We start from the raw sequence: 23,856 nt of genomic DNA on the forward strand, positions 1-23,856 counted from the left end.
TAATAAGCTTCAAAGTCAGGGAGTGTAAGTCCTCCCACTTCGTTTTTCTTTTTTAGAGTGTCTTTAGCAATTCGAGGCATCTTCCCTTTCCAAATAAATTTGATAACTAGCTTTTCCAAGTCTGCAAAGTAGGTTGTTGGAATTTTGATTGGGATTGCATTGAATCTGTAGATGAGTTTGGGTAGAATTGACATCTTAATGACATTTAGCCTTCCTATCCATGAACATGGAATATTTTTCCATCTTTTAAGGTCCCCTTCTATTTCTTTTAGTAGAGTTATGTAGTTTTCTTTGTATAGGTCTTTTACATCTTTGGTTAAGTTGATTCCTAGGTACTTGATTTTTTTAGTTGCTATTGAAAATGGTATCTTTTTCTTGAGTGTCTCTTCAGTTTGTTCATTTCTAGCATATAGAAACATTACTGACTTATGTGCATTAATCTTGTATCCCGCTACTTTGCTAAATTTGTTTATTAGCTCTAGTAGGTGTATCGTTGATTTCTCAGGGTTTTCTAGATATAAGATCATATCATCTGCAAACAATGACAGTTTTACTTCTTCTTTTCCAATTTGGATGCCTTTTATTTCTTTGTCTTGCCGGATTGCCCTGGCTAGCACTTCCAGCACAATGTTGAATAACAGTGGTGACAGCGGGCATCCTTGTCTTGTTCCTGATCTTAGAGGGAAGGCTTTCAGTCTCTCACCATTGAGTACTATGCTGGCTGTGGGTTTTTCATATATGCTCTTTATCATGTTGAGGAAGTTTCCTTCAATTCCTACCTTTTGAAGTGTTTTTATCAAAAAGGGATGTTGGATTTTGTCAAATGCTTTTTCAGCATCTATTGAGATGATCAATTGATTTTTCCCTTTCGAGTTTTTAATGTGTTGTAATACATTGATTGTTTTTCTGATGTTGAACCATCCTTGCATGCCTGGAATGAACCCCACTTGGTCATGGTGTATGATTTTTTTAATGTGTCTTTGGATTCGATTTGCAAGTATTTTGTTGAGGATTTTTGCATCTATATTCATTAGGGAGATTGGCCGGTAGTTTTCCTTTTTGTAGCATCTTTGCCTGGTTTTGGTATTAGATTGATGTTAGCTTCATAAAATGAGTTAGGTAGTGTTCCATTTTTTTCAATGTTTTGAAAGAGTTTGAGTAAGATTGGTGTCAGTTCTTTCTGGAAAGTTTGGTAGAATTCCCCTGTGAAGCCATCTGGCCCTGGGCATTTATTTGTGGGAAGATTTTTGATGACTGATTGGATCTCTTTGCTTGTGATGGGTTGGTTGAGGTCTTCTATTTCTTCTCTGGTCAGTCTAGGTTGTTCATATGTTTCCAGGAAATTGTCCATTTCTTCTACATTATCCAGTTTGTTGCCATACAGTTGTTCATAATATCCTCTTATAATTTTTTTAATTTCTTCAGGATCTGCAGTTATGTCACCTTTTTCATTCATTATTTTGTTTATATGGGTCTTCTCTCTTTTTGATTTTGTCAGTCTAGCTAGGGGCTTGTCAATCTTGTTGATCTTCTCAAAGAACCAACTTTTGGTGATATTTATCCTTTCTATTGTTTTTTTGTTCTCTATGTCATTTATTTCTGCTTTAATCCTTGTTATTTCTTTTCTTCTACTTGGTTTAGGATTGGTTTGCTGTTCATTTTCTAGCTTCTTCAGTTGATCCATTAGTTCTTTGATTTTGGCTCTTTCTTCCTTTTTAATATATGCGTTTAGTGCTATAAATTTCCCCCTTAGCACTGCTTTTGCTGCATCCCATAGGTTTTGGTATGTTGTGTTCTCATTTTCATTCGTCTCTATATATTTAGCAATTTCTCTTGCTATTTCTTCTTTAACCCACTGATTGTTTAGGAGTGTGTTGTTTAACCTCCAGGTATTTGTGAATTTTCTAAGTCTCTGATGGTTATTGACTTCTAATTGTATTCCATTGTGGTCAGAGAATGTGCTTTGAATAATTTCAATCTTTTTAAATTTATTGAGGCTTGTTTTATGTCCCAGCATATGATCTATTCTGGAGAAAGTTCCGTGAGCACTAGAAAAGTATGTGTATCCTGGTGATTTGGGATGTAATGTCCTGTAGATGTCTGTTAAATCTAATTCATTTATCAGATTGTTTAGGTTTTCAATTTCCTTATTGGTCTTCTGTCTGGTTGATCTATCTATAGGAGAGAGTGATGTGTTGAAGTCTCCCACAATTATTGTGGAAACATCAATTGCTTCCTTTAGTTTTGCCAATGTTTCTCTCATGTATTTTGTGGCACCTTGATTGGGTGCATAGACATTTACGATTGTTATTTCTTCTTGCTGAATTGCCCCTTTTATTAGTATGTAGTGGCCTTCTTTGTCTCTCAAAACATCCCTGCATTTGAAGTCTATTTTATCTGAGATTAATATTGCTACACCTGCTTTCTTTTGGCTGTAGCTTGCATGAAATATTTTTTTCCATCCTTTCACTTTCAATTTCTTTGTGTCCCTGTGTCTAAGATGAGTCTCTTGTATGCAACATATTGATGGTTCATTTTTTTTGATCCATTCTGCGAATCTATATCTTTTAATTGGGGAGTTTAATCCATTTACATTCAACGTTAAAACCGTGAAGGCATTTCTTGAATCGGCCATCTTATCCTTTGGATTATGTTTGCCATATTTTTCCCTCTCTCTATTAATATCCTTTATTGTACCCATACCGAATCTCTTTAGTACTGAACCTTTCTCCAAGTCTCTCTGTCCTGTCTTTGTTTCTCTGTCTGTAGGGCTCCCTTTAGTATCTCCAGTAGGGCAGGTCTCTTGTTAGCAAATTCTCTCAGCATTTCTTTGTCTGTGAAAAATTTAAGCTCTCCCTCAAATTTGAAGGAGAGCTTTGCTGGATAAAGTATTCTTGGCTGGAAATTCCTCTCTCTCAGAATTTTAAATATATCGTGCCATTGCCTTCTCGCCTCCATGGTGGCTGCTGAGTAGTCACTACTTAGTCTTATGCTGTTTCCTTTGTATGTGGTGAATTGCTTTTCTCTTGCTGCTTTCAGAACTTGCTCCTTCTCCTATGTTTGACAGTGTGATCAGTATATGTCTTGGAGTGGGTTTTTTTGGATTTATTCTATTTGGAGTTCGCTGAGCATTTATGATTTGTGTATTTATGTTGTTTAGAAGATTTGGGAAGTTTTCCCCAACAATTTCTTTGAATACTCTTCCTAGACCTTTACCCTTTTCTTCCCCTTCTGGGACACCAATGAGTCTTATATTCGGACGTTTCATATTATCTATCATATCCCTGAGGTCCATTTCGAGTTTTTCAATTTTTTTCCCCATTCTTTCTTTTATGCTTTCATTTTCCATTCTGTCATCTTCCAGGTCACTGATTCGTTGTTCAACTTCCTCTAGTCTTGTACTATGAGTGTCCAGAATCTTTTTAATTTGGTCAACAGTTTCTTTAATTTCCATAAGATCATCCATTTTTTTATTTAGTCTTGCAATGTCTTCTTTATGCTCTTCTAGGGTCTTCTTGATTTCCTTCATATCCCGTACTAGGGTCTCATTGTTCATCTTTAGATCTTTGAGTAGCTGCTCTAGGTGTGTCTCTTCTGGTCTTTTGATTTGGGTGCTTGGGCTTGGGTTATCCATATCGTCTGGTTTTTTCATATGCTTTATAATTTTCTGTTGTTTTTGGCCTCGTGGCATTTGCTGTCCTTGATAGGGTTCTTTTAGGGTTTGTAGACCAGTTGAAGTCCTTATCTCTAATTTATCAGATCTACAGCTTCGTGGAGTACACTTTCTCTAACTAACCAGCAGGTGGCGTCCACGAGCCACCTGTTCTCCACAAGCCAGATCTCCCCTGCTTAGCCTTTTTGGTGAGTGGGGGAGTGAGTCTTGTGGGGCCCAATTGGTGTCCCAAGCTTGCGTGTGTAGTTGGTGTTGCCTGCCCTGTATGTGGGGCGTGTTTCTGGGCAGTCGGGGAGGGGGGGTGGCCCTAACAATCAAATCTCCCTGATGATCCTAGAGTTTTAAAGCTACTGCAATAGTCTAATCCTTCAGTTCAGTCCTGCCACAGTTTGTCTCTGCCACTGACCCACAAGTCTTTGGTATTGGCGTATGGCTCCTGAGACTTGCAAGTGGGCCCCTCTTCCAGGCTGTGCACCCCGGGTCCTCTGTTGAGGGATGACTGTGCTATGTCACAGGTGAGTGCCGTCCCCCCAGGGCAGTTCTGGGCTGCTGGGCTGTGTTGGGAGGCTCCCAGTCTGCTCAAATGATGGCTGAATGGGGCTCTGTTAATTCACACTGCTCCCCCTTCCCAGCTCTGGGACATTCAGCTGAGGTTGCAGGGAAGGCTAATGTCCACGCCCAGTTTTGTGGTGTGTGCCTGTTATTTGAAGCACTTCCGTCACACTGGGTTGTCTGGGGCAGCTCTGGGCTATGGGGCTGGCGATGGGCAGGAGTGTTTCCTGTCCACCAGGATGGTGGCTGTGAGCGGACACCCCCCTTTTCTTGGGAAGTTGTGTTGTTTAGTGAATTTTCTCAGCCACTGGATTATTGCCTTTTGTCTCAGAGCTCTCTTAGTTCTGCTCTTGACTTGACGTGCCCAAATTTCAATTCTTTGAAGCTTTCTGTATTGAGCTTCTTAGAGTAATTGTTTTAGAAAAAGCAAAAAGGATTTAAAAAAAAAAAAAAAAAAAAAAAAAAAAACGGCCCTCCTCAGAGATCTAATGGGTTATTGAAATGCTAATAGACAAAGCAACCAGGGCCATTAAGGAAAGGTGCCCTGGGCAGAGAGATCAGCCTTGCTTCGGGATTTGCATATGCGCCTCAAGGCCTGATCTCCGCCCTTCCCCTTTCTGTGTTCACCAGAACTCCAAAAATCCTCTGCTTTTACTTTGGAGCTTCTCGTGTTGTTTTCCTTCTATGCCCGTCTCCTCTCTGCTGGGCTGGCTGCTCTCAGAGTCTCTGGTGTCTGGCCTCAGTCTATCTATGGTTGGAGTTTGAATCAGTAGAATGAGTTTCCGATGAGAGCAGCCACTGCAATTCTCCCTTCTCCTTCCTGGAGCTGACAGCCCCTCCTCCCCCGGGACTGAGCCTGGCAGGGAGGGGCGCGGGTCCCCTGGCCGCAAAAACTTACAGATTTCGCTGATCTCAGCAGTTCCACGTTTTCATGAGTGTTGTATGAAGTATGCCCAAAGACAGATTGCTCTGTGGTGTCCAGTCCACGCAGTTCCTGGCTTTTTACCTACTTTCCTGGAGGAGTAACTAAAACATACAGCTCACCAGTCTGCCATCTTGCCCCCACTGTTGTTGTTTTTAAAAGTGTTTTTAAAAAGAATGTTTTCTAATTGTTGGTCACTAGTGTATAAGAACATGTTTGCTTTTTATTCTTCATATTTGTTTATTGGTGTTTTATCCCACAACCTTGAAAAACTCTGTTATTAATTCTAATTATCTGAATGTAGTCTTGGATTTTTTATGTAGAAAATCAGATGAACTTTTAGTGTCATGTCAAGGTTCATTATTACTAGACAAGTAATTAGGCGAGGCTTTTGATATAGAATCCAGAAAACTGGGAGAGAAAGGCAGAGCTGTAGCGGCTTTAAGGAAGTGGAGGAAGTCGAAAGGAAAAGAGGCTGTTAGTGAGGTGGGGGAGCTGGGAAGGGGCAGACTGGAGAGAGGGGCTCCCGAGCAGCCGTAAGATGTGAGGGGGTGGGCAGGAGTCAGCGGCTCTGGGTGCCTGGAGGGGTTTGCGTCCCCTTCAAACTGGTGGGAAAACAGAAGTCGAGTTATTTTGTAACATTTTGGGAAGTTGGACTGTACTTTTATGATGACAGCAGAGCTTTGAGACTGGATAAAAGGGACCCTGCTTTGTATTGCTACAAACAGGCACGAGCAACCACAGGTCTGTGGGTCTAGAATAAGAGAACTAGAAAAAAATACTATATTAATACAATAGACCCCATCACTACCACCACCAAACTGGACTAAACAGAGCTAACATAATAAGGGCCTTTCTAATATAAAGAGAAAAATAAAGAAATGGAACAATAGTATACTGTTATGAAAAAAAAATGAGGATAAAATTACAAAATACATAAAAAAATAAAGTTAAAATCTGAAATTTCCTTGTCAGTAAGTAGAGGATTATGGCAAGAAAGAAAAATCATTTATTATTATTATTACTACTACTACTACACTAGTTTTCTAAATAGATCTGGGCTGGACTTCTGGATTCTCCATTCTCAAGCTGTGTGAACTTGGCAAAGAAAGACAACCCCTGGAGGTTGGGGCAAGGGGGCTAATTAAGAAAGAAAACCTAAGACAAAACCATAGGCCAGTGGAAGCAAGACGGAACATGCATAGAGGCTTATGACCACAGGAAATCCATTTCCAGCCTCCCAGTCACCCTCTTCTGATCCCTGCCAGATCCAGGGCAGCTTCTGGGAATCCTCTCCTCCAGGCAGCCCACCCATGGCCCAGGAGCTCTCCTGCATCCCTGTCCTGGGCAGCCAGGAGCCAAGTGGCACCATTTCCAGGGTTTGATCGGACAGCATCTTTGGCTGCCTGTCATGGGGCCTGTGCCATCTGGTGGCTCTCCCCGTCCCCATCCTTGCTTCTGTCCCTATCCTTTGATGTTCTCCCTCTTCTTTGAAGGATTTATTTTTAGAACACTTACTGAGCCTCTGCTGGCCTCTACCTCTGTTTTCTTTGCCTATGTTTGCTCTCTCCCTGGCTCAGCCTCACCCGTCTGCCTGGGAGCCTCCTGGAGCTACTGTCTCAGACTCCAGAGCCTCCCTGTGAGAATGGTCCTGACGATCTGTTAACAGTGAGGTCGGAACAGCGTTGATGACGGTGAACCCATCCAGAAACTGACGGGAGGGTGGGTTAGACAGGCCCCGAATCCAAAGCACATACGGAAATTGGCTGAATGGTAGGGAGGAAAAAGTAGAACTTTGGGAAATCTGGATATCCACACACGAGAAAATGGAAATTACTATCCTACCACCCAGCAGGGGGAAACATACATAATAATCTACAGTCCCCATCACAGTTTAGCACAAACATTTTGTCTTCTTTGCTTCAATTTTTTTTAAAGAAGTAAAAGATTACAAATTTGTTAAAGTTCTTCCCATCACAGCCCACCCCCCAAATAACCCCTCTTCTGTATTGCCTGCCCCCCTTTATTCACTTTAACCGTACACAATCTGTAGTGTTGTTTTGCATGCATTAAAATACATATAAATGTTATTCTTCAAATTGTTTTTTTCCATTCAGCCTTGTTCCGAGATTGATTTATGCTGGTCCCTGTGGCTCTAATTCATTCATTTGATTGCTGGAAAGTACCACGCTGTAGGAACTGTCTCATTGCCCTCTGGCGGACAGTTAGGTTATTGCAGCCTTTCACTAGCAACAAGGCTGCGGGGACCATCCCTGCGTCATCTGTGAACGGTGCCCCGCCCCAAGATGTGCAACATCCTGGCCCCAGGCAATACAGCAGCAAGCAAAGCAGTCTACCCCCTGGTTGGGGGGACACAGACATTCACAAACACACATTCTACAGATCAGCTGGTGACGGGGGCTGTAAGAAAAGTGGGATGGAGAGAGAAGGAGCAACTGCAACCCCACCCTTCTCACTGTCTTTACCCCTCTAATAGTTTTCCTCAACTGTGTGTCACTAATCAGTACCTGATAATATCTACATATTCACTGTTTATTTCTCGCCTGCCTCTGCCACTAGGATGAGTTCCTTGAGGACAGGGACTTGTTTCCTGCTAAATCCCTCGTGTCCAGAACAGTGTTTAACTCCTGTGGGTGCCCTGTGGCTATTGCTGAATGAATGAATTGCTGGGTAGGCCCCACACTCTGGGGAGGAGGTGGCATGGTTCTTTTCGAGTTCTTGACATCAGCCCCAGCCCCTCCCAGTGCTTGAGTGTGGGGAGGGTGCCAAGGGTCTCCTTGGAGGAAGGAGAGTGGTCAGCAGATGCTGGAACAGGTTGTGCCGCAGGCCCTTGGGTTCAGCCTGTGCCTGGGGGAGGTGACTGTGGTGTGAGCTGGAAGAGCTGGTCATCCAGAACGTGGAGCGTGGGGGGCGGGCACCTGTGAGTATGGCATTCTTTAGACGGGGGGTGACCCAGAGGCACACTCTCCCCAAAGAATCATCTGGATAGAGAAGCCCCTGCCCCTGCACCTGTGGGGATGGTTAGAGCAGGATGCTTGGCCTTAGTAGCTGTACTGTGGTCTTGACCTGCAAAATCAAAATTTCAGGCTGGTGGCCAGAAATGACAAGGCTGCCACTGGTACTCTACTGAGGCTCTGATCCGGGCTATTCTCCACTGCAGCAGACACTTGCAAAGCCCTACACCTCGGGTGCACAGCGAGGCAGGGGAATGGAAGTTCCCGTCTCCCCTCCTCGGGCTCAGGCTCTTCCTTGAGTTTCTGGTGGGGAGTGGGCTTTGGTGACTTCACTCCCATCTATGTCCTGCTTGGCCTCCTACAGGGGGAAAGCCTGTCTACAGAATGGATCCCAGAAGAGTCGAGCAGAACTGAGAGCCTAAGAGACACAGCCTCATGACATCATTTGAAGGCCTGGATCCAGCCTTGCCTGAAGATGTTTTTGAGCACAGCTTCGGACCTGAGCCACTGCAAGCATAGCTGTGTCAGGCCCTAGGGGACACCAGAGCTGGAGAGAAGGTCTTAGCACCTCAAATGTCAGCAGCCTGTAGAATTTCAGGTGGGCATCAGCAGCGGTGAATCTGCCACAGCAAGGCTGCTCGTCCCTCAGCAGGGCTTCTTGGTCCCTTATAATCATTAGCTCAGGTGAGACCTTCCTAGACAGCCTAGAACTTCCCTAGAACCAGCGAGACTCCCAGAAGGAACCAGAGCCAGGGCAGTCTGAATTACCATAGAAGGGTTCATGCTTTAATAAGAGGATTGAACCAGATGCTGGGGCAGCAGAGAAGAAGGTAACTAACCAATGCCAGGGCTATGAGAGACCTGAGGGGACAAACAGGCCCTGGAGTCAGGCACACCTGGGTTCAAGTCTTGGTTTTGCCACACGTATCTGTTCTGTGGTACTGGGCTAATAACTTCTCTTCTCTGAGCCTCAGTTTCTCCACCTCTAAAACCTACCTCACAATGTTGTGAGAATCAAATAAGAGCAGAAGAGCTTAGCCTGGCATATAGTAAGCAATCCATAAATGGTGGCAGTTTTGGTTAATGTGACAAGGGTGGTGGTAAAGATGGTGATTGTTGATGATGACAGGGGTCAGGGATGCTCTAGGTGAGCAGTGAGCTCTGGAGGGGTGGATAAGAGTGGCCTGTCAGCCAAGGGCAGGCAGGGGCCTTCCAGGCAGCGAGAAGGGCATGTGCAAAGGCACGGCGATAGCAGCGAGTTTAAGGCTCCATGCCATCAGAGAAGGCTGTGGCAGTATCTCCCATCCCACATGCTCGTGCAGGGTGACCTGGCATTCCTCCCGTCAGTGGTGGCCTGTGGCTTCCCCCGAGAAGCTTGGGCGACACCGCCTGGAACCCAGCTGCCAGGCTGTGAGGAAGCCCGAACTAGCCCATGCGGAGGGAACACCTGGAGACAGGTAGGTGTTCTGGCTGGGAGCCCCACCGAGGTCCCAGCCAGCAGCCAGCACAACTCACCAGATGTGACTGAAGACGCCTCCAGGGGACAAACTGTCCCTGCAGTGCCCTTTCCAAATTCCAGACCCATACAATTCGTGTGCATGAGAAAATGGTAGTTTTTTTTTTTTTTTTTTTTTTTTTTACCACATGGCGATAATAACTCCCAAAGGCTCCTCCCAAAGCAGCCCCCACCAGCCTGGCTCTCTCAGATAAAAGCTGCGAATGCCGCTCTCCATTGCACTTGCCAATGTTGACTGAGGGCGGATGCTGCCACCTGGTGGCCAGCAGAAACAATGCAGGACCTTCCCTTGTCCCTTTCTTCTGTAAGAGAAGCTTGTTCACATTCATTCATTCATTTCACAAACATCCACAATCCCTGATGGTGATGGGTCAATGGTGGTTTTTAAAAAGCATATTCTAACACTACCATTTTTTATGCTTTCATTTTTGGTCATGAAAGTTCATTTACAGGTCCACAATTCCTTTAACTTTTTTCCAAAATCCAAAAATCTCTGAAAACTGCAAGTGTTTTCACGGGTTTACACAGCTCTTTCAGTGGCTAAACACTGTCTGAACTGACTTTATTTAATATCATTTTACAGCAGAAATATTATATTATGGGGTGCTGCCCTAGACTCCTCTGGGGATGTCAAGTATTAGGGAGCAGTAGTTCTGGGAGGGTGGTCCCAGCCAGAAACAGCAGCCGCCCCTGGGAACTTGCCAGAAATGGAGAGTTAGGGGCCCCACTCCAGACCTACCACATCAGAACACTCTGGGTGCGGCTCAGCACTCCGGGTTTTAACAAGCCCTCCTGATGATTCTGATGCACACTCAAGTATGAGAACCACTGACATAGAGTAGATGTACTTCATTATGTTTATAAAATCCCCAAATTCTGAATTCCAAAGCACAAGTCGGTCCTCATGGTTTCAGACATGGGATTGAATTTTGAAATTTCAAGTAACATTGAAAGAAGCTGTGCAATTTTTATGTTTAAAAATGGGGCAGAGGTTCTTTGCAGGAGTGGAGAAACGGTGGGGTCAATAATAATAAAAGAAAATTTTTGCTGTTTAAAACAGTGTTCCAGGCACCATGGATGCAGCCATGTGTCCTTTGGGAGATGCTTATTTTTCTTGCCCTCTGATCTCCTGCTGGTACCTCTCTTTGGCTGGAACCTACACGAAGCCAGAGAACAAGAGAATCCCTACAGTTGAGCCCCTCGAGATGCAGAGCGGGTGATAGATGCAACATGGGGCCAGTGGAGGCCAGTCAGCCCACCACGTGTTTATACATCTACCTAACAATGGATGTGCTTGTGTTTTTAAAATATAAAAGTATCACACTCTAAATATCCATTTGTGACTTGCTTTTGTTTTTTCACCCATATTTTGTTTTTGAGATTTATCTATGTTGATACAGGTAGCTTAATTTTCCTTGCTGTTTAGAATTCCATCGTGTTAGAATACCCCTTAATTCATTTATCCGTTCTGCTATTGGTGTGCCTTTAGGTTGTTGCCAGTCTTTTGCTCTTCCAGATAAAGCCACAATAAATATCCCTGGACATTGTCCTCTCCTGCATGGGTGGGAGATTTTCCCTAGGCCTGGTATCCCTAAGAGGGGGACTGCTGGGTCACAGGACACGTGCATCCAGCTTTCTTAAATAATGCCAAATTTCTCTCCAGGTGGCTGTCCCAGTGTTTGGTTCCCCCCATCCCAAGGGGTTCCTGTTCCACCATCCTGGTCTGCCCCCTGCATCGACAGACCTTTGCTTTTCTGTTGGGTGTGAACTTGTATCTCCTCACTTCTTTCATTCGCATTTCCCTGATAATCCCGAAGTTGAGCGGCTCTTCCCCACTTCTGCTGTTTGGAGCAGACGTTTTGCCTTCTTACCTTAGGCTTTGCCTCTACCCTGCAAGTCTAGGTTTCTGGAATTCCAAAAGACTTTTTCCTTGCTGGCCCCAGGCAGTAGCAAACAAAAAGGGCTTTGGCTTTCAGCTCCTGCCTGGGCTGTGGCTTCTGCAGTTCAGGACAAGGAACAGCTTTTGTTTGCTCTCGGTGGTATCTGTCCTCCCCTGGAGGCAGAGTGACACAGGCTGGCTGGGTGAGGGCTGAGGGCAGCAGCAGAACAAAATAAAAAATTGAAGGAAAAATCCCGAAAATTCAGTTATGATTTCCAAAATATCATCGCTGCATTTTCAAGCACCATTTACTGAGGCCCTTGTGTGCCAGGATCTGTAGCATGTCCTCTCTAAACCCTCCCAGAAACCTTCTAAGGCAGGGTCACATCCAACAAACTCCACAGTAAATGCAACAGGAAGTCATTCACTGGACCTTTACCGTGCTCCGCTCCTGTGCAGGCTCTTCCGGGCCCTGGGAATTCAGTTGTAAACAAACCAACCTGGTCGCTGGTCAGTGGTGCTCACTGGCTCACTGTCTAGTGGGAGAAACGCTGATCCCATGATCACGACTAAGTGTGAAATTACAACCGTGGTCCTGGTTCTGTGAGAGCCAGTCCAGGAGGTTTGACTCAGGAGGTTCCAGGAAGGCATCCCCGAGGAAGTGGCAATTGAGCTGAGACCTGAAAGAAGGATGGGAGCTGAGCAGGGGAGGAGCGAACAGCAGGCCAGGCAGAGGGAACAGAATGTGCTAAGAGACTAGTGTTTAGGCACGGGCAGCTGGGGGTGCTGGGGTGTCTGGGGGTGACTCCAGAGCTGGTGAGTCCTTCCACGAGATAAAAATCACCTGGGCACTCCTTAAAAAAAATACAGATTCGGGGCCTCAACCCAAGCCTACTGAATCAGAATCTCCAGGATATGGCTCAGCAATCTGCATTTCCCCTCAACTTTTGATTTTGAAAGTCCCAACTTACAGAAAAATTGAAAGAATAGTCTAAGAAACACCTGAACTCCCTTCTCATAGCTTCACCAGTGGTTAACATTTTCCCACTTTTGTCCCCTTCTTCTCCCCCACAACCACACTACCAGTGTCATATCTAAGGACAGTAATATTAATCCAGTAATGTCATCTGATATACAGATGACACTTCAATTTCCAATGGTCCACCAAATTTATTTTACAGCTATTATTTTACTTTTTCAATCCAGGATCCAAACAAGGTTCATAAATAATATATATTTTTTTGTTATGTCCCTTTAGTCTCTTTTAATCTAGAATAACTCCGTCTTTTTTTTCCCATGATACTCAGTTTTTTTTTTTTTTTAAAAGAGTCCAGGCTTGTAGAATGTCCCACATTCTAGATTTGTCTAAACTGTCCTCATGATTAAAATCAGGTTAAGTATTTTTGGCAAAAATATGACATAGCAGATGTTGGGTACATCTTATTGCATCACACTGGGGCCGCCCCAGTGTCAGGCTGTCCCATTCTTGGCGATGCTCAGTTTGATCACTCAGTTAAGATAATAGAGACTGCTAGATCTCTCCATTGTAAAGGTACATTTTCCTCTTTTTAATTAATTAATAATCTGTGGCTTGTTGCTTTGAACTGTTGTTTTGATCCTGTTACCCAACAACTTATGTATGAAATAAAGGAGGAACTTCCTTGCCTGGGGGCAGGAGAGGTTTGGAGAACACAGTCAGTGCTGTCTTCAAGCACCAGAGTATAGTTTAACTTTTTGTTTGTTTGTTTGGTAACAGCTTTATGGAGATATAATTCACATGCCATACAACTCTCCCATTTAAAATGTACATTCAGTGGTTTTTATATATTCATATAGTTGTGCAGTCATTACCACAATGAATTTTAGAACAGTTTTCCCCCAACATATTCCCCAACACTCCCTCTCTCCCCAACCCCCCACCACTAATCTACTTTCCATCTCTATAGATTTGCCTATTGTGGACATTTCATATAAATGGAATCATACAATATGTTGTCTTTTGTGAATGGCTTCTTTTCAAGGTTGTAGAATTGTTTCAGAACTTCATTCCTTTTTATGGTCAAATAATATTCCATTGTATGGCTACATGAATTTCATTTATCCATTCATCAGTTGATGGACAGTTGAGTTGTTTCCACTTTTTGGCTGTTATGAATAAATGCTTCTGTGAACATTTATGTAGAAGTTTTTTTGATGGACATGTTTTTATTTTAGGCATATACCTATGAGTGGAATTTCTGGGTCATATGGTAACTCAATGTTTAACATTTTGAGCAACTTTCAGATTGTTTTACTGCTGGACCATTTTACATCGCCACTGACAATGTATGAAAGTTCTAATTTCTCCACATCCTCACCAACACTTATTATTATCTGTCTTATTAATTATAGCCATCCTAGTGGGCTTGAAATGGTGTATCATTTTGGTTTTGATATATTGTTCCCTGATGTCATCTTTTCATATGCTTATTGACAATTTGTATATCTTCTTTGGAGAAATGTCTATTCAGATCCTCTGGCCATTTTAAAATTGAGTTGTCCTTTTACTATTGAGTAGTATGAGTTCTTTATATTTCTAGATACAAGTCACATATCAGATAGATGATTTGCAAAGATTTTCTCCCATTCTGTGGGTTGTCTTTTCATTCCATGATGTTCTACTTTGAAGCATAAAAGTTTTTTTTGATACAGTTTTATTGAGATATATTCACATACCCTACAATCATCCACAGTGTACAGTCAGTTATTCACAGTACCATCATATAGTTGTGCATTCATCACCAGAATCAATTTTTGAGCATTTTCCTTACACGGAAAAAATAAAAGTAAAAAAGAACACCTAAAACATTCCACCCCCCCCATCCGACCCTATTTTTCATTTAATTTTTGTCCCCATTTTTCTACTCATCTGTCCACACACTGGATAAATGGAGTGTGAGCCACAAAGTTTTCACAATCTCACAGTCACACTATGTAAGCTACATAGCTATGCAATTGCCTTCAAGAATCAAGGCCATGGGGTTGCAGTTTGACAGCTTCAGGTATTTCCCTCTAGCCATTCCAACACACTAAAAACTACAAAGGATATCTATATAGTGCATAAGAATGTCCTCCAGAGTGACCTCTGGACCTCCATTTGAAAGCTCTCAGCCACTGGAATTTTATTTTGTTTCATCTTTCTTCCCCCTTTTGGTCAAGAAGATTTTTCCCAATCCCATAATGCTGGGTCCAGGCTCATCCCTGGGAGTCATGTCCGCATTGCCAGAGGGATTTACACCCCTGGGAGTCATGTCCCACGTAGGGGGGAGGGCAGTGAATGGGCTTAGAGAGAAAGGCCACATCTGAGCAACAAAGAGGTTTTCTGGGGGGACTCTTAGGCACAATTATAAGTAGGTTTAGCCTCTCCCTTGCAGTAACACGTCTCATAAGGGAAAGCCCCCAGATCAAGGACTTGGCCTACTAAATTGGTAGTCCTCAATGTTTTGAAGCACAAAAGTTTTTAATTTTGGGTCCAGTTTATTTTTTCTTTTGTTGTTTGTGTTTTAGGTGTCACAGCTAAGAAACCATTGCCTAATCCAAGGTCATGAAGATGTATGCCTGTGTTTTCTTCTAAGAGTTTTATACTTCCAGCTATTACATTTCAATCTTTGATCTGTTTTGAGTTAACTTCCATGTATGGTGTGAGGAAGGGGCCCAACTTCATTCTTTTGCATGTGGACATCCAGTTGTCACAGCACCATTTAGTAAAAAGCCTATTCCTTCCGTATTGAATTGTCTTGGCACCCTTGTCGAAAATCTATTGACCATAAATATGAGGGCTTATTTCTGGACTATCAGTTCTATTCCATTGATCTGTGCGTCTATTCTTATGTCAGTGCCACACTGTCTGGATTACTGTAGCTTTGAGTAAGTTTTGAAATTGGAAGTGTGAGTCCTTAAACCTTGCTCTGAGTGTAGGTGATACTGTGAGGGGTGCGAGTGAACAGCACAAGGTGGGGACTTGGGAGCCCCACATTTGCTCAGGGGCTTCATTTCAGGAGCAGTCCATGTTCTACATTCACCTTGGAAAGATGGATTTCCACCCTCCCAGCCCACAGCTCTTCATTGTAAATCAATGGAAACAGTCGATGCTTCCCTTGGGTTATTTTAGACATCACTTTAAGTCTTCCCACCTGCTCTGCCCTCTAATTGCTCTTATTGAAACTGTCATTCCCAGCTGCACCTCCGGGCCTGGGTTCTGGAACAAGCCCAACCCTACAGGTGTTTGCTCTCCCTGCAAAAGTTGCAGTGTTACCTTGGCAAAAGGAAATCGCTAAACTCAGGCCACACTGTGGGCATCAAAAGAAAATTGCTGGTGAGTAGAGAACCAGAGGTAGTCTTCAAAGGACATTGCTGGAAATTGAATTAAATGGGTGTCATCCAGAAACCCCCAAACTTAAACCCTGCCCCTCCCCTGCCCCCCAGCTGGCTGGCCCTGGGGTGCTTAGTGCTGTAATCCGAGGCTGGGAGAGCTCAGGAAACAAGGCCCTTTGTGAAGAAGAGAACCCTATTGTTCCAGGGCCAGTGTTCAGGGAGAGTGGATTCCAGAGAATGTTTTGGGATGGATTTTTCCCATTGTTTTTAACTTTCTTCTCCTTGGGGGCAGGGGAGAGGGGTCCTCTCAACAGCAATTTAAAGACTTAAATCCTTTGTGGTGTAAGGAATAGGTGGTGCTTAGAGTGCAGGGGTTTTTAGCTAGGGAAGGAGGACTGAATCAGATGATGGAAACCACTGGGTGTGTTTTGCTTTTTATTTTTAGCGTAAAAAAGTCACAGAAACAGCCCCTTTCTAGATCCTGCACATCTCAAACTGTGGCAGACGTCAGCGGAGGTACGACCACTTCCTTCCTCCTTCGCTTCACTCTGCTTGTTTCCAGAAAGAGGAAATGATGCGATTCCACGTCGCAGGTCACGGCCCCCATGCTCCCACCTGTCCCGCGCCCTCCAGCTGGGAGACCTGCTCCGCCAGACCTGTCCCCAGGGCAAAGCCTGGTAGGACCCCTGGTGTGCCGGAAGCTTTTAGACTGAGGCTGTGCCGGCCTCAAGGTAGGAGCCTTGAATTCCTGCAACTAGCACTACTTCTGAGTGACATCTGGCCCTCTCTGGGCCTCACTTGCCCATCTCAATTGAGAGCAAGAATAACCGTCCTTGGCTTCCCTTTTCCGCGGTGGTGGTGGTGGTGGTGGTGAGATTGTAAGGAAAGCTAATCCGGAGCCTGGCCACGTCCCACATCCCCTCAATTTCCTGCGGCCCAAAGAAGGCGCCCCGACCCCTTTCAGGCCCGCTCCTTTCCGCTTTCCCCGCGCGCCTCTCGCCCGCCCCCGCCCGCGAGCTCAGGCCCCGCCCCGGGGGAGGAGCCGGAGGGCGGCGCGGAGGCTCGCGGCGGAGCTGAGCCGGCTTCTGTCGCCTCACCGGCAGCTCCCGCTCTGGGCGGACAGACAGACGGAGCCAGGGCTGGGAGCCGCCCGGGGCACGGCTCAGAAGAGCGGGTGAGTTCCCCGACCGCGCCACCTCCCTCCCTGCCTTCTGCAGCTTGACCGGGAGGAGGGTGAGGTTCAGGGCGGAGAGATGGGGTCCCAGCCTCTGGTAACTGTGGGCGCTTTGGCCAACCCCGGCGGTTCGAATTCAGAAAATGGGGCGGCGGGGGATGGAGGTTGCGCATTGGAAAGGCAGGTACCGAGAGTGCAGAGCCAGGAAGTCGCGCTGGGGTGGGGGCGTTCTCCCGGATTTCGCGTTCCAATGATCGGACCGGGGTAGGGGGCGCATTGACAGGTTGTTGGCTGGGGCCTCGGTGGCGCGATATTGGGGCGGGACGTGGGGGTCCTCGGCGGTTCTGGACTCATGGGTCGAGGTCTGCTGGGGGCGCAGTGCCGGGCGGCGGGAGCCACAGTCGGCACCAAAACCCCCAGCGCCCAGCCTCCCGGCGGGGCACGGGGGCGCCGCCCCCTCGCGTGGCTGCGCCTTCGCCGCGCTTCGCCCCTGCAGGCAGCTCCCGGGCGCCGGGAGCGCTCCTACCTGAGCGGGAAAGGTCCCTAGGGCAGGCTCCCGCGTGCAGCCCCGCCCCGCCGCTGGATCCGGCTGACAATGCCTAGAGGCCCGGGGTAGACCCCGAGCATGGTTGCTCCCTGGGAGAGGTGCATTCGGCCTTTCCAAAGGGCCGCCGTGCGCCGGCGGCTGGGTCCCCCACGCTACGTAGCGCTCCCCTCCTGGCGAGTCCAGCTCATGGGCTCTGGCTGGCAGGAGCGCCCCCGAGCGCATGGGATGGGCACCAGCTGTGCAGTCTGCCCAGAGAAGTCGCGCAGAGGGGTCTCCCCAAGGTCACCCGGAGATCCCAAGCTCAGCTGCCCAGATCGGGCCGCGTGGAGAGCAGAGATGGGGAGGCGCTCGCTGCTCGCCTCCTTCCCTGATGCAGACAGCCTCCCCGCCCCCCTCCCCACCCCCAGCCGGCACCGGCTTCACTGGGGATGCTTATGATGCAGCTCCCAGCCCCGGGTGGATAATTGAGCCCAGCCGAACTTTGAATCCGGACCTCCCGGGAGCCCAGTGCTGCGTCGCCGCTGCGCGCAAGGCCTGGAACCCATGGCTTCCCGGACGTCTCGAGAGCGGAGGCAGAGAGACGCGGCGGCATAAGCGCTTCTCAGAACCGAAAGCCAAGCTGCTTGCGCACCCATGTGATTGGATGCCACATAATGGGCCCCTGTTCTCGCTGTCAGAAGCGCCCACTAGCTCCCTGCGGCTCCGAGCACCAGGTGCTGCCGCTGAATCGCCCTCTATGGAGGAGCCCCGGCCCTGAAGTACCAGGAGCCCTTTCCCGCAGGGTCTTCTCTGGAAGGGGCCTGTCGTTCCACTCTTCAGCCGGCCTGGGAACTTCCCCTTGTGCCCTCCCATTTCCTGCGGCTGCAGGAAAACCCTGCATCTGGGAGGCCTCCACCTAAGCTGCAAGGAAAGCTTTCTGGCTTAACCACTTACCAGCTGTCTGCCCTTGGGTAAGACATGGCCGTCAGAGCCTCAGTTGCCTCATTAAGAAATGGGGCCAGTAGCCAGGCTGTGGGGAGAGTTCATCGAGAGGCAAGTGTTTGGTGGAGTTGAGGTGGCAGGATGGAGGCTCCTGGGTAGTGTCAGGCTGCCTTTAGTATTGGTTTTGAGTGGGGCCAGTTCTCCTCTTTTAGATCCCAGCAAGAGTTGAAGCCCCGGGTGGTTCTGCAAAGGCCCTGGGAGTTTCCACATCTTCTTCCTTCAGTTCTGTCATCAGGAGCCAGCTTGCAGGAGGCCCGTAGGGGCCAGTGAATCCTTTCAGCTCTCTGCCTGCTCACAGGGCCTTCCCACACAAATCCTCTATCCTCTTCTCTCCCACCTGCCACCCAAACCCCACCTCTGTCTTAATCCTGGGGTGCTGGGGACAAGCTGTCAACCAGACCACTCTGGACCTTCAGCTTTGCAACTTCCTGTCCTCTGGGGTCTATCTAACAGTGTCCTACTACCCTGGAACCTTCCTGACCTCTCCCCTGTCCCCAGCTCTTTCCAACTTCTGGAAGGTCTTTCTTCAGATCACTTCCTGCCTACTACTCTTTTGGCCTCCTCCCCTCGGGGCACACACCCTGACACCCCTCTACATGTTCTTTGGTTCATGTATCAGGGTTTCGTGCATCCCGGTGCCCTCTGGATTTCCCCTGTCCTGGAAGGACGTTGTAGGCAGGGCCCAACACACACTCAGACTTTGTTCTCTTTGGTAATAGATGTTGGGGTAGAGGTTAAATTCTAATCTAGCTATTAAGTCTGTTCAGGAGTCTGAGCCACAGGGCAAAGAGGATGCTGACACAGGGAGATGGTTTTTTACCTGAGGCAAGAACCTTTCTGCAGCATCTGCTTGGAGTCTCTGGAAAGTTAGGATCCAGGTTCTTCTCAAAACTAGCTCCATATCTAGAGTGAATGTTCTCTGACCCAAGAGGCTGCAGCCTGCCTGGTTGTGCAGATTGCAGAAGGCACATCCCTGGATTTATGCACTATGCTGGGCCTGCCCAGGACACCCCTCCACCCCGGGACTAACACTTGTTGGACAGTGGGTCCCAACCAGTATCCTACCAGCAGAAGCCAGGAGGCCCTTCTTTGTTTCAAGCACATTTGGAGGCTGGGCTGCAGGAGGCTTGGACAAGCCCATCTCTTACAGAAACACACAAGTAATGAAGAGCAAGGGAGTCAGACAGGTCTAGTTCAAATCATAGCTCTACATGTTAAAGCTCTTGTGACCCTGAGTAAATTATTTACTCTCTCTGAGCTCTGGTTTTCTCATCTGTAAAATGGCAATAATAAAAATACCTATTTCATGGAGTTGCAAGGCTCTGTGAGAACATAATGCATCGGGAGTGCTAGCAGAGCCCCTGCTGTGGGCAGGAATGCAAGAAACAGTCATCAGCGTCACCATTCCCTCTTCTGTGCTGGGTGCTTTTTTCCCCCGCTACCAGGACAGGGAAAGCCTCTCAGCATGGGGGGCCTAACTCCTGGGAATTTGAGTCTGGCATAGGCCTGTTCTTAGGGAGGCTGTGAGCTTAGCATTTCTCAGCTGGCTGCCGTCTTTCAGGATTTGTTGATTCATTCAGCAGATTTTTACCCTGTCCCAGACCTGCTTAGCGAGGGATTTCAAGATGAATAAGGCATTTCTCAGGGAATCTTACTCTTTGGGGGAGAGGCAGCCTGGGAACAGGTAATGAGGACACTGTATGGGAAGAGCTTCAAGAACAGAAAGGGAGTGAGGAGCAGTGGTTCAACAGGTGGACTCTGACAGGTTTGACTCCTGACCTCTACCTTGCAGCTGGGTGGTGATGGACAAATGACTTCCCTCTACAGCAGATAATCTGCCTACCTGTGGAGGTATTGTGAAGAGAAAAATGAGACAATGTAGGGAAAACACTTAGGTCAGGGCCTTCTAGATATTAATAAGAGCTTGCAAATGTTAGTTGCTATTGTGATTATTCTGTTGTGGCCAATTACAGGTGGGGGAAAATTGCTGTGGGAGTACCTTTGAGCTCTTTAGGGACAATTTTCTGGGTAGTAGGTAATAGAGGGGAGGGCATCCTGGGAAGAGAGAACAGCTTGTGCAGAAGCACAGAGGCTGAGAGCTGTGGGCAGGAGTTGACTGAAGCAGGGGCCGGAGGCAAGGCCAGGGAGGCAGGCAGAGGCCATCCAGCCAGGGGCCTGAATGGTTGAACACTCATGACCCAAGGTGGGCAACCCTATGCCTTGTGAGGCGCAGCCCTCTAAGCATGGTTGTCTGATTGCAGCACCCGAGAAAGTTCAGGATTCTGCATGGCAGGAAGGGCTGGCCTGTACTCGTTGCCATTACATTAACCCACTCTCCCTCTTCCTTCCGCCTGGGAATCACAGAGGTCCCCTCCGTCTTCCTGAGATGCTGTTTCTACCTCTGCACCTATTTCTCTTTTCCTGGGACTCAGTTGCTCATTTGAAGGAAGGGGGTGCAGGTGGAGAAAGCACCTTGACCTGGCTCCCTGACTGATCATAATATTCCACCAAGTGCTTTTCTGGATGATAGTCACTGTCTGAAGGTTTTACTTGCATTGCCATGAATCCTTATACCCAATTCATTAAACTAGGCGTACTTATCCCCATTTCACAGAGGAGGAAACTGAGGCACGGAGGGTAAGGTGATTTGCTGAAGGGCATGCAGCTCTAAGTAGCAGGAACCCATGCCTGTGGATCTCCAAAGAGGCCATGGGCTATACTGTGCCACCTCCCTCCTGGTACTCTTCGTCGATGTCTAAAGCTGACTGCGGAATGTCTGGCTTTCACTCTGTGTACCCTTGGGTGCCAGGCAATAGGCACCTTGGAGATGGGGTCACAGTGGGGTGAGCTCTGAGTGCTTGGGCACTGCTCCTTTGCCTCCCTGCCCTGATTCTGGGGGAAGGTCGTGTGCGTAGGTGCTTATGGGGGAGGGGGCATTTGTGGATGTCTTGGAGTCTGAGGCCTGCATTCCTTGACCCATCACTGCCCCACAAACGTGCCTTGATGCAGGCAATTTGCAGCTTGATTGATGTGGCAGGTGGTAGCTGAGCACCACAGGGGCCCCGGGAAGGAATGAGTCTTTCAGGATGGCTGTTCAGATGATCACCAGGGACTCTCCTTGTTTACAGAAGACCTCAAAACAAAGCTTTGAATTTATTTTTTTGTGGGAGTTTAGGACCAGGGCCTTCCACTAGTGTTGGGGCCTTTGGGCAATTTCTTCACTTTCTTGAGCTTCAATTTCTTTATCTGGGGGAAAAATACATAAATATATATATATATTTATATATAGTATATATATATTTATCTATAAATATATGTACTATATATACATATTTATAAATAAATATATATAAAATGTATACATATGCACATATATACATAAAATTCGGACTTAATGTTAAGGATTTGTAGTATGTAAAATGCCCGCCTTCCAAGTGGTAGATAATGGTATGGATGTAATTGTGATTGTATAGTCATTTGTAGTCATTACTCTTTTAGTCTTCTGCCTCACATGCTAAACTAGTGGTGCTCAATTGGGGGTGAATTTGCCCCCCCCCCCCACACACACAAGGGAATTTGGCATTGTCTAGAGACATTTTTGGTTGTCACAACTGGGGATGGGGGTGCTACTGGCATCTAGTGGGTAGAGGCCAGGGATGCTGCTAAATATTCTATAATGCACAGGACAGCCCTGTCCAGTGATGAATTAGGCCCCAAATGTCTGTAGTGCCAGGTTGAGAAATGTTGCACTGGCCCATATGCCCTGTAAGGTCAGTGGCCATGTTTCATTCATTCAGCACTGTGTCCCTGTGCCCCAGTGCCCAGCACAATGCCCGGCACCCAGGAGACAATCAATATACACTGAAGGGATGAATGAGGACTTGGAAAGCCTTTTGTCCCCTGGAGTCCCAGAGGTTTTTGGTTTGTGGGACAGTTTGAATGGGCAGAAGAGATGTAGGTGAGCCTGGACGATGAACAACCTGTAGGTATTTCAGGCTAAAGAAAGTCAGACCAAGCTCTCTATTTTTCTTCCCAGGCAGGTGCTTGGGGACCCAAATTATCTGAATTGTTGCTTTAGTCACTATTGCCTTTTGCTCATATAGATACAGAACCCACCTTCAGCAGGACAAGTTGGCTGGGGCAGGGGAATGTGGGTGCTGACAAGAAACGCCGTGTCGGCTGGGGCCTTGGGATTTGCCAAGCTGGGGCGCAGCTGCTGTCAGCTTCCTGTTTTTTCCCTTTCCGGTGGAATGAAGGAAACCCACTGAATGGCTATTTTTCCACTGACATTTACAGCAATGTGATAGGTCTTGGATTAATGAGGTCAAGCTACAGTGTGAAATCTGCCTGATAACTTGAAGCTTGGCCAACAGGAAGAAATCGCTTGTTTTCTTTGGGCTGTTTGATGTCTTTGGATGGGCTTTGGAAAAAGGAAGCAGGGGTCATGACTCTGTACAAAAGAGGGGAGTATTTTATACTCCAGAATTATAGAGGCCAGAGTTGTCTCTTTTTCAGTTTATTGGGAAGGTTTATTTTAATGTGAAGTTTGAAATGAATAACTCATTAAAGCAAAGGTTCACCCTGAGCCTCAGGCTGGCTGCTGAGCATGGATGGGGCTATTGAAAGCATCGTGCTGTTTTTCAGGGCCTTGGCACCAAAAGGTGTGTGACTAGGTTGGACGTGCACATTGGGTAGAACTTATTCAGATAGCGGGAGGGATGTAGAGCATATGCCTCAAATTTGAATGTGTATACCAGTCACTGTGGATTTCCTATTAAAATGCAAAATCTAATTCAGTAGGTCTGAGTTTTGGCCTGAGATTCTGCATTTCTAACAAACTCCCAGGGCATGCTACTCTGTTGGTCCATGAAGCACACTTTGAGTAGCAAAGATCTGAGGAGCCCCAGGTTTCCAGGTGATGAGGGGTCCCTAGTGGTAAACCCACTTAAACACAAAAGTAAATGCAGACTTCTGCTGCATGTTCACACAGCCATCTGGTCTACTGGCTGCCTTGCAAAGTAACAGATATATTCTGAGCTCCTCCCCTGTGTGCCCAGGCCTGGGACCAAAAATGAAAAGGAAGGCTCCTTGCTCTCCAGGAACAACTCAAACAGCCAGAGCAAGGTGTGACGGGCTTTTAGTGCTTCCATAAATGTCTGTCCAGGAACATACTGTTCCTGGGTCACCTGGTCACCTGGGGCTTGTGAAAAATACAGATCCTTGTACCCTCGCCCAGCCCTCCTGTGTCAGAATTGACCAAGGTGGGGCCCTGGGAATTTGCATA

At 46.8% G+C, this 23,856-nt stretch overlaps 1 protein-coding gene across 2 annotated transcripts in view; it reads left to right on the forward strand.

The window, feature by feature from the left end:
- Positions 1 to 16,488: 16,488 nt before the first annotated feature.
- PPP1R16B (protein phosphatase 1 regulatory subunit 16B) overlaps positions 16,489 to 23,856 on the forward strand; it is a 97,906-nt gene continuing 90,538 nt past the window's right edge. The window contains exon 1 of one of the 2 annotated variants that reach the window (XM_037812315.1): positions 16,489 to 16,601. The gene's annotated coding sequence lies outside the window, so the exon portion shown is untranslated. Of the gene's footprint in view, positions 16,602 to 16,905; positions 17,045 to 23,856 lie in introns of those variants that run through there. The other variant, XM_037812313.1, reaches the window with a different exon arrangement.

Source organism: Choloepus didactylus, chromosome 19 (assembly GCF_015220235.1).
Source record: "Choloepus didactylus isolate mChoDid1 chromosome 19, mChoDid1.pri, whole genome shotgun sequence".
In the NCBI taxonomy this organism is placed as follows: domain Eukaryota; kingdom Metazoa; phylum Chordata; class Mammalia; order Pilosa; family Megalonychidae; genus Choloepus; species Choloepus didactylus.